This window comes from Geotrypetes seraphini, chromosome 2 (genome assembly GCF_902459505.1).
Source record: "Geotrypetes seraphini chromosome 2, aGeoSer1.1, whole genome shotgun sequence".
In the NCBI taxonomy this organism is placed as follows: Eukaryota; Metazoa; Chordata; class Amphibia; order Gymnophiona; family Dermophiidae; genus Geotrypetes; species Geotrypetes seraphini.
The window spans coordinates 78,135,742-78,149,700 of NC_047085.1; the positions used below are offsets into that span (position 1 = coordinate 78,135,742).

The 13,959-nt window shown below is 40.0% G+C and overlaps 1 protein-coding gene across 1 annotated transcript in view; it reads left to right on the forward strand.

The window, feature by feature from the left end:
* The window catches only part of TRIQK (triple QxxK/R motif containing), a 201,006-nt gene extending 188,146 nt beyond the window's left edge, over nucleotides 1-12,860 (forward strand). The window contains exon 6 of the transcript XR_004538323.1: nucleotides 12,800-12,860. The gene's annotated coding sequence lies outside the window, so the exon portion shown is untranslated. The remainder of the gene's footprint in view (nucleotides 1-12,799) is intronic.
* The last annotated feature ends 1,099 nt before the right edge of the window (nucleotides 12,861-13,959 follow it).

Sequence of the window (13,959 nt, forward strand, 5' to 3'; positions counted from 1 at the left end):
ATCGTGTTGTGATTGCTGTTTCCTAGTGGGGCTAGTACCGCCACCTCCTTGGCGGGTCCCCCTAGTCCGTTAAAGATTAGGTCAAGAGTGGCATCTCCCCATGTTGGTTCCATGACCAGCTGTTCCATGAAACAGTCCCTCGTGACCTCCAGGAATTTGGTCTCCCACATGCAGCTTGAGTGCCCGATACTCCACTCTATTCCCGGGTAGTTGAAGTCCCCCATCACCACCACACTTCCGCTTTTGCATATCTGCCTCAGTTCAGCCTCCAGATCCTGGTCGATTTCCTCCATTTGTCCAGATGGGCGGTAGTACAGACCCAATTTTATGTCTGTTCCAGTTCCTCCTGGTAGCTTAACCCATAGTGATTCCAAGTCATCCGTCCTTACTGATGTTTCCATCCTGGTCAAAGATATTGAATCTTTTATATATAGCGCTATTCCTCCACCCTTTTTGTGTGACCTATCTCTCCTGTAGAGTTTGAACCCTGGTAAAGCCACATCCCATTTATTGTCATCAGTCCACCACGTTTCTGTGACTCCAATTATGTCTAGGCCCTTTTTGCAGGCTAAGACTTCCAGCTCTCCCATTTTAGCCCTTAGGCTCCTAGCATTAGTGTATAGGCAATGTAAGTCCCGGTTGTTCGCCTTTCTTGCTGGTTTTCCTCGTGGTTTGGCACTCCTGGCGACCCCCTCATGAGTTGCCAGTCCCCAAGCCTTGTCTCGGTCATCCTCCTCCTGTGGTGTGTCTGTTTCGTCCTCAGCCTGTTTCCCCATTTTTGGTTGTCCCTCTGGATTCCGTTGTTCTCTGTTAGTCCTGCTTGCCAATTTCAATTGTGCCCTAGACCCCTGCAATTTGTCCTTGGGACCTTCTTCAAAAAATTCCCGCTCAGTCCTGTGCCCTCTTTTACAGTGGCCTTGTTCAATATCCTTGGCCCTGGTCCTCTGCATTGCGTCCTTAGGTCCTTTTCCCAAAAATTCCCACTCAGTCCCGATCCCTTTTTTACAATGTCCTTGCTCAGTATCCTTATTTGATACTTTTGTCTGATGTGTCAGATCGACTGTCGGCTTTCCCCTCTTCCTCAGTTTAAAGCCAAATCTATGACGCTCTGGACGTTGCGTGCCAGCATCCTCGTCCCAGTCGTGCTCAGGTGCAGTCCATCTCTCCTGTAGAGCTTATTCTTTCCCAAGAAAGTTGTCCAGTTCCAAACAAAAAGGAAACCCTCCTCTTCACACCATCTCCTGAGCCAACCGTTTATTGCTTGTAGTTCGCTCTGCCTCCTTGCGTCCGCTCTCGGTACTGGCAGGATCTCTGAGAAGGGTATCTTCCTTGCCCACAGTTTCAGTTTCCAATATATCCACCTTTGTGTGCCTTAAAAATTATTAAATAATTATGAACAGGTTAAATGATTAAATCAACCAATTTATCCAGCTTTATGTCTTTAAAAAATTACCATTCATTCATTCAGTGGTGATGACTAATGTGATCACCAATATCTTTCTGGACCTCTGGAAGCAAGTAGTAGTAAAATGTATTCTTAAGGATACCAAGCCTAATCCTTCAGTATGCTCCAACTATCAGCCTATTTCCATTCTCCTTTTTCTGTTCAAACTGGTGGAAAAATTTGTTGCTATTCAATTAACGGATTATCTAGAGAACATAAATGCTTTTCATCCATGACAGACTGGATATCATTCTCCTCATTCAGCCAAAATAATTCTTCTCAGCATAACTGATGGCGGGAGAGATGCTCTTTTGTCTCTCTGGATCTTTTCACTGCCTTTGATCTCCATAAATCATACCTTGCTCTTGCAGCGACTAGAGGACCTTTGTATCTCTGACACAGTTTTCTCATGGTTTAAATCTTATCTAATTGATCCTTTGTGGTTCATTGGTGTAACAGTTCATCTACTTCAAAGTCACTTCCTTTTGGTGTTTCTCAGAATATATTTTGGGTCTCATACTATTTTTTTGTTTGTTTGTTTTCTTCTGCTTCTTTTTCGTCTTTGGACTCCTCATTCTGTATTTATGTTAACGATATTTCTATTCTTTTTCCTCTCAATTTTTTCTCCCCTTCTGTAATGGCAACTGTTTTTTCAAAACTAAGGGCCCCTTTTACAAAGACATGGTAGTGATTCTCCCATGGCAAATGCACCAAAGCCCATAGGAACTAAATGGGCTTTGGTACATTGGCTGTGAGAGAATCACTACCATGGTTTGAAAAAGGATCCCTAAATGCATCAAAATCAGAGGCTATAATTAATCTGTCTAGAGGTCAGCATTTTTCTAACTCTGTTCCCACTATTAGAGAATGACACGGTGACAAAATTTGTCACCGTTCCCGTCCCCGCGGATAACTGCGGGAAATAATCCCATGTCATTTTCTAGTGTCTATTTCAACCTCAGTCTTTCTACACCAGCATTCTTCAAAGCAAAGCTTGTGGGTCAATGGTTGTGGCCATTCATACTCTGATTCTTCCCTCTCTCCTTAAAGAATGACATGAAGATGGTTTCCCGCGGTTATTCGCGGGGACGGGAATGGTGATGAATTTTGTCACCATGTCATTCTCTACCCACTATCAAAGGTAAACCTTGTCATTTGAAGAATTCTGAAAATATCCTGAGAGGGGGTTCTTGATAAATAGAACATAGAAACATAATGGCAGATAAAGGCCAAATGGCCCATCCAATCTGCCCATCTCATGTCGTTTTTAGTTGCTTCTTTACATTAAAATAAACATACTCTATTAAGTTTCTGTTAAACTGTTGTTCTTTTTTGTATTTCTACTGACTCATGTGATTAAACTAGACTATTGGAACTCTACAGTATATTAGGGCCTACATAATTCCCAACTGAAGAGGTTACAATTGATCCAGAACACAGGTATTTGATTATCACTTGGTATTAAGAAATTTGGTCATGTAACAACTTTTTACATGGCTGAACACAGGCTTCCTGTTACATACTAATGGTAAGAAACTCTTCCAAAAATATATACTGTACACTGGAGACATCGTGCAGAGAGGCTAGTGCACTTCTAAATAGTTAAAGTATTAAGAAAAGGTATCAGTAAAACATACACACTCTCTGGCACATCAATTCATAGACAAATGTTGAGCTAAATAGCTCATTTTGTCACCATATGTCACATCATATCGCTCCTCTATGTGATTTTAAATAAGCAATTCAATGTGTGCACAGTCTCTCTATCAAAAATGTATTTCCCATGCAAACAAAAACAATGCTGAAAAAAATGACCATGGTGCAAAACACTCAACATCCAAACTTTCAAGCTTTTAAACCAAGCCCCAAAATTTATCTGTGCAATAAGAAATGGAGTTCTGGCAATACCCGATGAGGGATCCCATTTTGCTATATTCATCAGGGATCTGGTTGCATCTCCATCTGGCACTGGCTCCCTGTGAGTGGGCTTCTGTAATGGCAATTGTTTCTTCAAAACTGGACTTTCTGGCAAATTGGTTCACAGATTATAAGTTGAAACTATGGGCACTTTTTGAGGAGCGGAGTCAAGATGTCAGCATGAGCAGCAACGCTGTCTCCTCGAAGGTCGAATGCTACTCACTTTTTGCCTCTGTTTCTTAATTATGCCTCACACAAAGCAAAAAGGAGAGGTGAAGGCTGGAGCCTCTGTCTGCCAAACTTCCACCCCACAGCAGCAGACCATCGAATGATTTGTAGCTGCAACCTCTACTTGTGGAACTGGAGTTAGAGAGTCTACATCATCCTCAGGAGAAGGAATGCAAGAGGCTTTGGGCTTTGATATAAATATCTTTGTCTCCTTCAGCCTGTAAGCCTCCTCCATGTCCAGATGAATCAAAAGGAATTGTTGCTGTGGAGCCAACTATGGAAGCTGTTGTCTACAAGTTGCCAGAGGAAACCTCCCTTCCTATTTCTAGCTCAGCCATGATATTACCTACCAGAGGTGCTGACCATTTTTGCCCTTGACTGGGGTTATACTTGAAGAAATTTGGAGGATATTAGTGAAAATGGAGGCATCAATGCCCCAAAACACAGCTGATTTATCATCTCTTGTACGTAAAATTAGTCTACTAACAGAAAATGTGGAGACTATTAAGAAAGATTACACATTTCAAATATAACAGTTTTAAGAAGAGGTAACTGCTACTCATGATATTTAATCTACTCTGATTAAAGACAACTTGGTGATATATTAGAATTGGAATTCTGAATATTAAATTTGTGTTAATAAACTTTCTCAAAGTTGTGGGCTTGACTCCTGGAGATATTTTTTAAAAATATTTCTCTGACCAAATTCCACCAGTAAATGGAATTTACTACTAACCTTTCCTCCTCTTTTACAAAGCCACCTGGCGAAAGCCCCAAAGCCCAAGATGTACATGAGGGAGGAAGTGACATCATCGAGCTGAATGGAAGCATAAGCCTGCGGATCCTCACCCACTGGAGAGAAATTTGGATTACTCTTTAAATATGGCAGTATTTATAAGATTTTTGAGTAATTTTTGTTAACTCAAGATACTTGGGATCAAAATGAGTAAAAAAAACCCTTCCTGACCTGAAAGACTTTGCATATGGAGGCAGTAGGCAAACTAGGTGAGAGGCAGATGGTGTGATACTGTTTTCCACGGAGCCGCAGGGGGGGGGGGGGAATTGGGAATGGAGCCAGAGCTTCCTTAAGCAACTTCCACCCTGCAGTGTATGGAAGTATTGCAGGGTTGGTTTCAAGAGCTAAAAGCATATATCACAGCGTCAAGAGAAGACTCTGCTTCCTTACGGTCAGAGCTTAAAGCTGACATCGCTGGGTTGGGCCAGCGCTTGGAAGAAGCGGAACAACAGGCTGAGGAAGTAGTGGCTCAGTTAAGTTCAATGGAAGAGAAAGGTGCCCAGCAAGAGAAGCAAGTGGCTGAACTTATAGATCATATAGAGGAGTTGGAAAATAGGAGTAGGAGACAAAATGTATGAATAAGAAGCATACCAGACTTATCTGAATACCACAATTGTGCGGAAGTGGTACAAATGTTAGCGATACATCTTCTGGCCAAGTGCAATCTGAAAAACAGCCTACCTTGGCCAAATCAACCTAAGGACATCGTGGTCTGTTTTCATAATTTTTCACAGAAGGGAGAGATCTTTGCTGCAACTCGGAAGCAGGAAAAAATTATTTGGGACTTGCATGAAGTAGCTATTTTTTTCTGCTATTTCCCCTTCCATTTTAAGGTGGTGGAGGAAATTGGTGCCTTTTACTTTAAAACTTAGAGAAGAACAGATTCGATATCAGTGGACATTCCCCTTTGGATTGCAAATTAATGCTAAGGGAGCCTCATATCATGTTGCAACTAAAGCTGCAGCTTTACAAGTGTTCAGGACTTTAGGATGGGGTGACGAGAATGAAGTAGGATCAGAGAAACAACTATCAATGGTTTACCCACCGAAATAGCAGGGAATTGGATCTGGTAGAGGTAGACTGCGCCCTGTTCAGAAAAAATTACCCGGGTGATTTTGTTTCCCTGGGTTAGTTGGGCTTGAGAACTGCATTTTGTATCATCTGTGACAAATCTGGATGACTATTTTTGGACAACGGGTTAAGTGAAGGTGACTATTGAGAGCTGAAAAGTTTTTGCTCTTGATGTGTATTTTTTTTCTCTTCCTTTTGTCCTATAGTGTTTTCTAAAGTGTTTTAAAAGTATTATTGATTAGTTATTCGTGTCTACTGCAAAGGGGAGGGGGGGTTCTTTTCTCCTCGTTGTCTTTTAGACATTGGGAATGGGGGGTGAGGTATGGTATGTTTGGGGGAGGGGGGTTGTGGAGGTATTAGGCTGGATTTTTTTTTTTCTTTCTTGGATAGGGTATATATCTAGGATATCCTCTGAGGTGGAGATAGAAGATGGAGGCTGGTGGGAATGCTGTCTTTGAACATAGTTACTATTAATGCTAGAGGCCTGAATTTTCCTTTTAAAATCCAATGCGTTATCAATGCGTTATCAAGGAGGCATTAAGATTAGAAGCATCTGTTTGCATGATTCAGGAAACACATCTTAAGAAAAAACATCAATATTTGTTAACATCTAAACAGTTTCCTGTTTGCAAAGTAGCATCGCATCCACATAAAAAAATCTCAGGAGTAGCAATTCTGATATCAAGGAGAATTCAGGCCTCAATTATAGAGCATTATACTGATATGGAAGGTCGTTTCTTGATACTGCATGTGTCTATTGATGGAGTTTTATATAATATAGTATAAGTATATGCTCCAAATGAAAACCAGCGAGCATTCTATCAGCTGTTAGAAGATAAGCTTATGAGTATGCCTCCGGGATTGTGGATTGTAGGTGGGGATTTTAATGTCACCTTGTTTCCAGGATTAGATAATACTGGAGTGGTTAAATATCATAGAAAAGATCGGAGAGAGTTGCAAGGGATGTTGCAACAATTGGGATTGTTTGATGCTTTGAGACAAGTTCACCCAGGAAGATCAAAATTTATTTATTAATCCCCTGTTCATAATTCGTATTCACAAATTGATTATATTTTTTTTGGACAGGCAATTATCTTCAGCCCTGAGGAAAGCAGAGATTGAAGCATTGTTGTGGTCATATCATGCCCCAGTGACTGTCATTAAGACTAGGGAGGGTAGAGAGATCTTTGCAATTTTGGAAACTTAATGACAGTTTATTGAATAATGATGAAGTAGTGGCGGAATTGAATCAACTAATCCCCAAATATTTTACATTGAATAGTATTTCTAAGGTTAATTTAAGAATAATATGGGATGGATTTTTTTTTTTTCTTTATTCATTTTAAAGCCATGATTAAGTTAGTGCAGGATATAATACAATCATATAACTCTATAAAAGCACTTAAATACATTTACAATTATAATTTATGACAAATAGATATTCAATTATATTCAAAAAATACAAAGGGCATAATCACTAATCACGCTTTACAAAATTTTGTCAATGGCTCCCAAATCTTCAGAAACTTCTTATGATGTCCCTGATGTATAAGTATACTGAGGCTTCAGTTGTAATCTTTATAGAAGGATCCGTATTGCAGTACAGCAGGGACGGTGTGTGTTAACCTCCCTTGAACACCTTCTATTTCAATAAAGTATATCAAGTATATTCTCCAGGCCCTCAGAGGTGCCACCCATCAGTTCAATATACTTTCATAACTGTTGGATTTATGCCCCCAATCATCATTGGGTCCCTGGTATGATGAAAAGTGCAATGCTTTTTCTATATTATATTTTTATATTTTTTGTAGATAGGTTAAATAAGTTAAATAAATAGTGAAGTTTACTTAACTTGGGTGGTTAGCCAAGAGGCACAGAGTCGCCAACATGTTTCACCCTGTTAAGGTTTCCTCAGGGCACAATCCCTATGACAAGGAACTAACATTAATACATGAAATCGCATGACACAAAGACTATCAAAAATTTGGCAGGTAACATAGTAACATACATAGTAACATAGTAGATGACGGCAGATAAAGACCCAAATGGTCCATCCAGTCTGCCCAACCTGATTCAATTTAAATTTTTTTTTTATTTTTTTTTCTTCTTAGCTATTTCTGGACAAGAATCCAAAGCTTTACCCGGTACTGTGCTTGGGTTCCAACTGCCAAAATCTTTGTTAAGACTTACTCCAGCCCATCTACACCCTCCCAGCCATTGAAGCCCTCCCCTGCCCATCCTCCACCAAACGGCCATACACAGACACAGACCGTGCAAGTCTGCCCTTACCAATCTCTTACCTCAAAACTATTCTCTCATCGCGACGCGGCCACCCGAAATGTAATCTAAGATGGCCGCGGCGTGTACTGTAACTGCTTAAATATCACAGCTGAGACGTGACGTCATCGGGTCAACCCGGAAACGCGGAACTAACCGCGTTCACGGAGAAGCACCCTGCTGGATGAAAGTTCACAATGTTAAATCCACTCCAATATGCTTAATGTGTTTATGCTTTATGCAAATAGACAGGGAGATGCAGTGAGACCTCACCAGAGGGACTGCCATTCAAGTTCTAAGTTAAGCCCGTGAGGTATAACTGAGTTAAGTTGGTAAATCCACCTCTGTTCTAGAAAATTGAGCTTCGCCTACAAATTACCTTCTGCTCCCTGATAATCGATGGCATCTATGACACGCCATCTAATTTGATCTAATGTATGTTTCTTTAACATCCAGTGAGCTACAAGAGAATAGTTTTGAGGTAAGAGATTATTACCTGCCAAATTTTTGATAGTCTTTGTGTCATGCGATTTCATGTATTAATGTTAGTTCCTTGTCATAGGGATTGTGCCCTGAGGAAACCTTAACAGGGTGAAACATGTTGGCGACTCTGTCCCTCTTGGCTAACCACCCAAGTTAAGTAAACTTCACTATTTATTTAACTTATTTAACCTATCTACAAAAAATATAAAAATATAATATAGAAAAAGCATTGCACTTTTCATCATACCAGCCAATGACGATTGGGGGCATAAATCCAACAGTTATGAAAGTATAATTGAACCTCTGAGGGCCTGGAGAATATACTTGATATACCTTATTGAAATAGGAGGTGTCCCTGATGTATAGCCATACTTCGTTCCATCTTAAAAATATGACATATAGACTCCCACCAAAAGGTATAGTTCAGTCTATCCCAGTTTTTCCAATTCCTTAAAATAAGCTGAATGGCAACCCCTGTCATAATAAAGAGAAGTTTATTATTCTGAGATGATACTTGGCTTTTAGCTCTCATCATAGTGCCAAGTAGCACAATGTCATATGCTAGTGCCAGTGGATTTTCCATTACTTTGTTTACCTAAATGGATCTCCAAAATTGAAGTATAAAGGGACAATAAAATAATAAATGATCTAATGTCCCAGGTTCAAGATGACAGTGCCAACACCTATTATACTTGGAACTATCTAATTTCTGTAACCGAACTGGGGTCCAAACTGCTCTATGTAACAAAAAAAACCCATGTTTGTCTCATAGATGCAGACACCGTACATCTGATCCTCCAAGTCCAGATTTGTGGCCATTAAGATGCAGTAATCTGATGCTTTATCTCAATGCTTCAAATGTCATGAAAACCAGTTTTTGGTTTCTTATTCAAAAATCCAGATATTAATTTATACCACTGGTGACCCAGGAAATCTGCCTGGAAACACAGGAACAGCAAACTATACTAATTTTTTAGATTTTTCCAGTCAGGGAACCCCTCCTGAATGGCCTGCTTCAACTGCAACCACCTATAACTTTGAGATTTAGCAATACAAAATTTTTGTTGCAGTCGTGAAAACTCAAGCAGCTTTCCGTCTGATACTACATCGTATGCCCGCCTTCATCCAGTACTTCCAGATGACCTTAAACCTGCCAATTTGAATCTTGGGGTTCAACCAAAGGGACTGACAAGTGGATTTATGAATTGGAATATCTGTTAAATTAGTAATAAATTTTAATGTCTTCCAAGTGTCCATTAAAATTCTATTGTTCTTATACAACCTAGACATCTTGATACTCAAAACGTGCACAATCTCAATGGATAAAATAAACAAATGACAAAAACCATTCACAGAACTCAAAAAAGAGACACCGATTCCAAAGCTATTTATTAAAATTTACTATAAACCTTAAATCTAATTGTTTAAAATATTTAAATTATAAATTAATTATTACGGGGAAATGCCTCAGACTTAGGAGTAAATCTTTCCAGCTGGAACTATTCAAAAGAAGAATGAATTAATCTCTTGCCTCCTTATAACATCACAGGCTAATTCCCCACCTCCCTACCAAAATATTTATTTTATTACTTTAATTAATTAAATAACATAACTTTTGATCTAATTTCAATTAATTTAGTAGAGAATCATCATGTAACTTATAGTCTATTTTAAATTAATTTAATTTTAAAACTCATCAAAGTTGAAAGTGCTATAGTGCTTGAAAGACTAAAAAAGCTAAAAGTTCATAGAAAAAGAGCAGAAAGTGCAAAGAAAAAAGTGCTGGAATGTTAAAAAGTATTTCAAAACGAAGTTACTTCAGCTGAAATAACCCACAGTTTATTTTAAATTGCTGTTCAATTCATAGCAAAACATTAAGTTCATTCAATTCATTCAAACAAAAAATTCTTCATATATTGCACAAGGTACATATCTCAAACATCCTGTGCCAAACTGGCTCCATTGCTTGTAATCAATATCCAACAAGGCCTTTGTTTCGCGGGGCAAGATCTCCTTCTTTCTTCTTTCTCTGTGCTAACCATCCGTCTTCTATCTCTGTCCTCCTCTTCCATTTCTCTTCCCTCCTTGGAAGTCTGGCATCTTTCCTTTTTTTCATCTCCATCCACAGATCCACCTTTTCTCAACTACCCTTTCATCCAGCATCTCTCCCTCCTTCCCCACCTCCCCAGGGTCCACCATCTCTCCTTTTCTTTTCCCAACTACCCTCCTATCCAGTATCTCTATTCCCCCCTCCATACCATCCCTTATGTCCAATTTCTTTTCCTTTCTGTTCCTTCCTTCCTTAAATACCATTGTCCATCATCTCTCTCCCACTCCTCTGTTTTTAGACCCATTATTTCTTCCCCCCAAAGTCCAGCATATGCACATCTCTTTGAACCCCCCTTCCCTCCCTCCTACACCAGGGCCCTCCTCCCCCGAAGGCCTGCACCCCCCCTGAAGGCCTGCACTATCCCCTGAAGATCTGAACCCCACCCCTGAAGGCCTGCCTGTCCCCCCTGAAGGCCTGCACCCCCTGAAAGGCCAGTACCACCACCCCTGAAGGTCTGTTCCCCCAAAGGACTACCCGCCCCCAAAAGGCCTGTGTGTTCCTCCCTGACCACCCGCACATCCCTCTACCTAATTTTAGCAGGGAGCAGCCTGCAGAGATGATCGCCAGTACTTTAGCGATCCCTGCAGGTTGCCATAGACCTCAGGAGCTGTCGTCCCTCTGCTGCGGACCTGCTCCTCCTCTGACATCAGAGGGAAGATCCTCTCTGCAGGCTGCTCCCTGCTAAAATTAGGTAAAGGGATGCGCGGGAGGCCAGAGAGAAAGCCGGACAGCATAGAAGGGAAACCGCATGGCTCAGCGATCGACCGGGGTTGCTTCAGCGATCGACCGGTTCATCGCGATCGATGTAGTGGGCACCCCTGATCATTCAGTGCTACAGTATATACTCTAACTCTCCTATTTTATTTTTTAGGCATCTTGCATTTCTATACAGACACTTCAAATTGTGTTTTTTCCTTATATCTACAGACTGGTGAGAAGATGACAGGAATAGTATGAGTCCTTTACTCTGCTTTCCTCTTAAACATTCCTGGCTTTCTTTCACCAGTATTGAAGTCTCTCTGTTGGGACTACTTAAATATCCTGTTTCGAAGGATACTTCACACCAAACCATCTGCTCCTGGGCAACTGCAAGCTTTCCCTCTCATCTTAATTTAAAAGATGTTCTATCTCCTTTTTAATTGTTAGCGCCAGCAGTCTGGTGGCATCTTTGGGAGTCAATTTATATTGAGTTTTTTCTACAAATACCTGGTAAAATTGCAAGCAAATAGTTAATGTTTCTTGGAACTTCAACATTTAGGGTTCCTTTTACAAAACCACAGTAAAAGCTGCTTCTGTGATAATTGCTCTGATACCCATAGAGACTTAATGGGCGTTAGAGCATTTGCCGTATGGAGGCTGCCACCATGGCTTTGTAAAAAAAGGGGGGGGGGGGAGAGAGTTAGTGGACTGTGGGCTAGATTCACTAACCTTCCGATCCATGGCCAATCCATGGGCGATTGGAGGCAGGCCAACCGATTTACCAACTATCTTCATGCGGGCAATCGGAGGCACACCCCCATCCGACGACATGTATTGCTGGGTAGCAATCTCGACGCATGCGTAGACCATCTACTTTGCCTGTAGATGGTCTGCGCATGTGTTTGCTGTCTGTTTTGGGGCGGTTTAAACTTTTTTTTACTGGCCCTGATTCTCCTGCTCTCTGCCGCCCTTCCCTGCAGTGCGAGCATTAGTGCCGGAATGCCCTATCAGTTACTATGGAGGTTTTGCAGCAACACAGACTAACCTTTGCAGTCAACCTAAGCTAATTGCAAAACATGAATGGACTTAATAAATTTGACCTTTAATACCAAGTATGAAACTCTTATATTCATCATGCCAGCTATTTCTACATTGAGCCCCAAGTCAATTAATATAGCCTGATTCTAAGGATAGTGTAAGTTAACGGCTACAATTTAAAATCATTAGTGAATTCTTCTCTTTGTTCTTATATATTTTTATAGTTGTTTAATAATTCATACTGGGTTTTACTAAGCGGCGCTAGAGGTGTTTAATGCAGGCCGGAGAGGTAAATGCTCCGATGCTCATAGGAATTCTTTGAATGTGAGCGCATTTACCTCAGTGGCTCGTACTAAAAACCTCTAGCGCCATTTAGTAAAAGGAGCCCTCAGATATGGAGCTTCCAGATTTTGAGGTCTATTATTATTCTTATAATTTCGTCCTTTGCTTGGGGTGGATTTATTTGTATTAAATTCCTTTACCAGCGCTCCTATATGGAAATGCAACATTTTTCTTGCATTTACTCTAGCTGTGTAAAAATAATTACATTGTGAATATATCAATTTTTATTTTAGTCTCTATTTGCCTTTTTTCTTCCAATGTCTAAAAACCTGTGAGCGCACAATCCTTATTTATATTTCTACATTGCTGGGCACATTACCAACATTACATAAAAAAGAGCAGCAATGATCTCTGTTGGTCCATATTTTTGTGCTCTTTATTTCTTTTCTTTCAGTGATGCTTTCAAATGTCAACATAAGAACGCAGGCATTATAATCAGAAGCCACGTGGGATGCCGTTGTTGAAATAGGGGTTCACAAAATACGCATGCATGTAATTAGAGCTTCTGGTTAAAATGATATTTGCACTGTGAAAAGCATCCTGCAATTAAAGGTGAGCTTACTGGTAAATATTACCTTAATACAATCACTCTCTATTCTTGTAATTGTTATTTTTTATTGTTTATTGTTTATTATTTTTAAATCCTGCTGAGATAATCACAAGGCTCAACATCTAGTTTGCAACTACCATAGGCAATTGGATTTTATGCTGACCATGGGGAGCTGATAGAAATTTATAATAAGTTTGTAATTCAAAACAAAATATCAAACTGTTTTATAAAATTGGCTACAAAAAAAATCTAGTTATGGCTTTCCTAAGAGGTCTTTTTGAAGAGCTGTGGGGCACATGCCTATGTGTTTCAAAGGATTTTGCTTCCTATAATGTGTTTGTATTTATCCTTCAGACAACTGCTATTTTGTGAAATTAAACAGGAGGTGGAGGTCTCAGCCTTTGTCAGTAATTGGAAGATAATGCAGTGCTAATAGCAGCACCAACAACTTCTAGCACTTTAGGAGGATATTTATGCCTGAACTTTAAAAGAAGCACAGCAGTGCAAAAAAAAATACAGTATTCTCGGTGAAAATTGGAAGATGTCCAGAGACTGAATTAAGGGACCATGGGAAAAGCAAAGATACTGTAGGACACAGTAGCACTTTCAACAATGTTAATTTGTGGGCTATCTATAATTCAGACAGCTGTACTAAGAAATAATGGTTTTTTCACATTTTTCTTTTATGATTAACTCTTTGTTTTCCTCACTCTGAATTCATTTCTGAAATAATTTTATTGGTGGATGGTTTTGAAAACTCTTTCCAGTTGATATTCAGCCTGCAGCATTCAACATTATTTTAAACACTGACAGACATGGACAGAATTGTCCATAGATATTCAATGCTGGGTCATGTCCGGGCACCAGCATTGAATATCCTCAGGGTCTTATATGGGTCCCAGCCAATATTCAGCCAGTTTAGACTGAATATCAGCTGGGACTCGCATAAAAAGCCCTGATTACTCCCAATCCTCCTAGAACCTGACATACCCTCCTTAAGATCT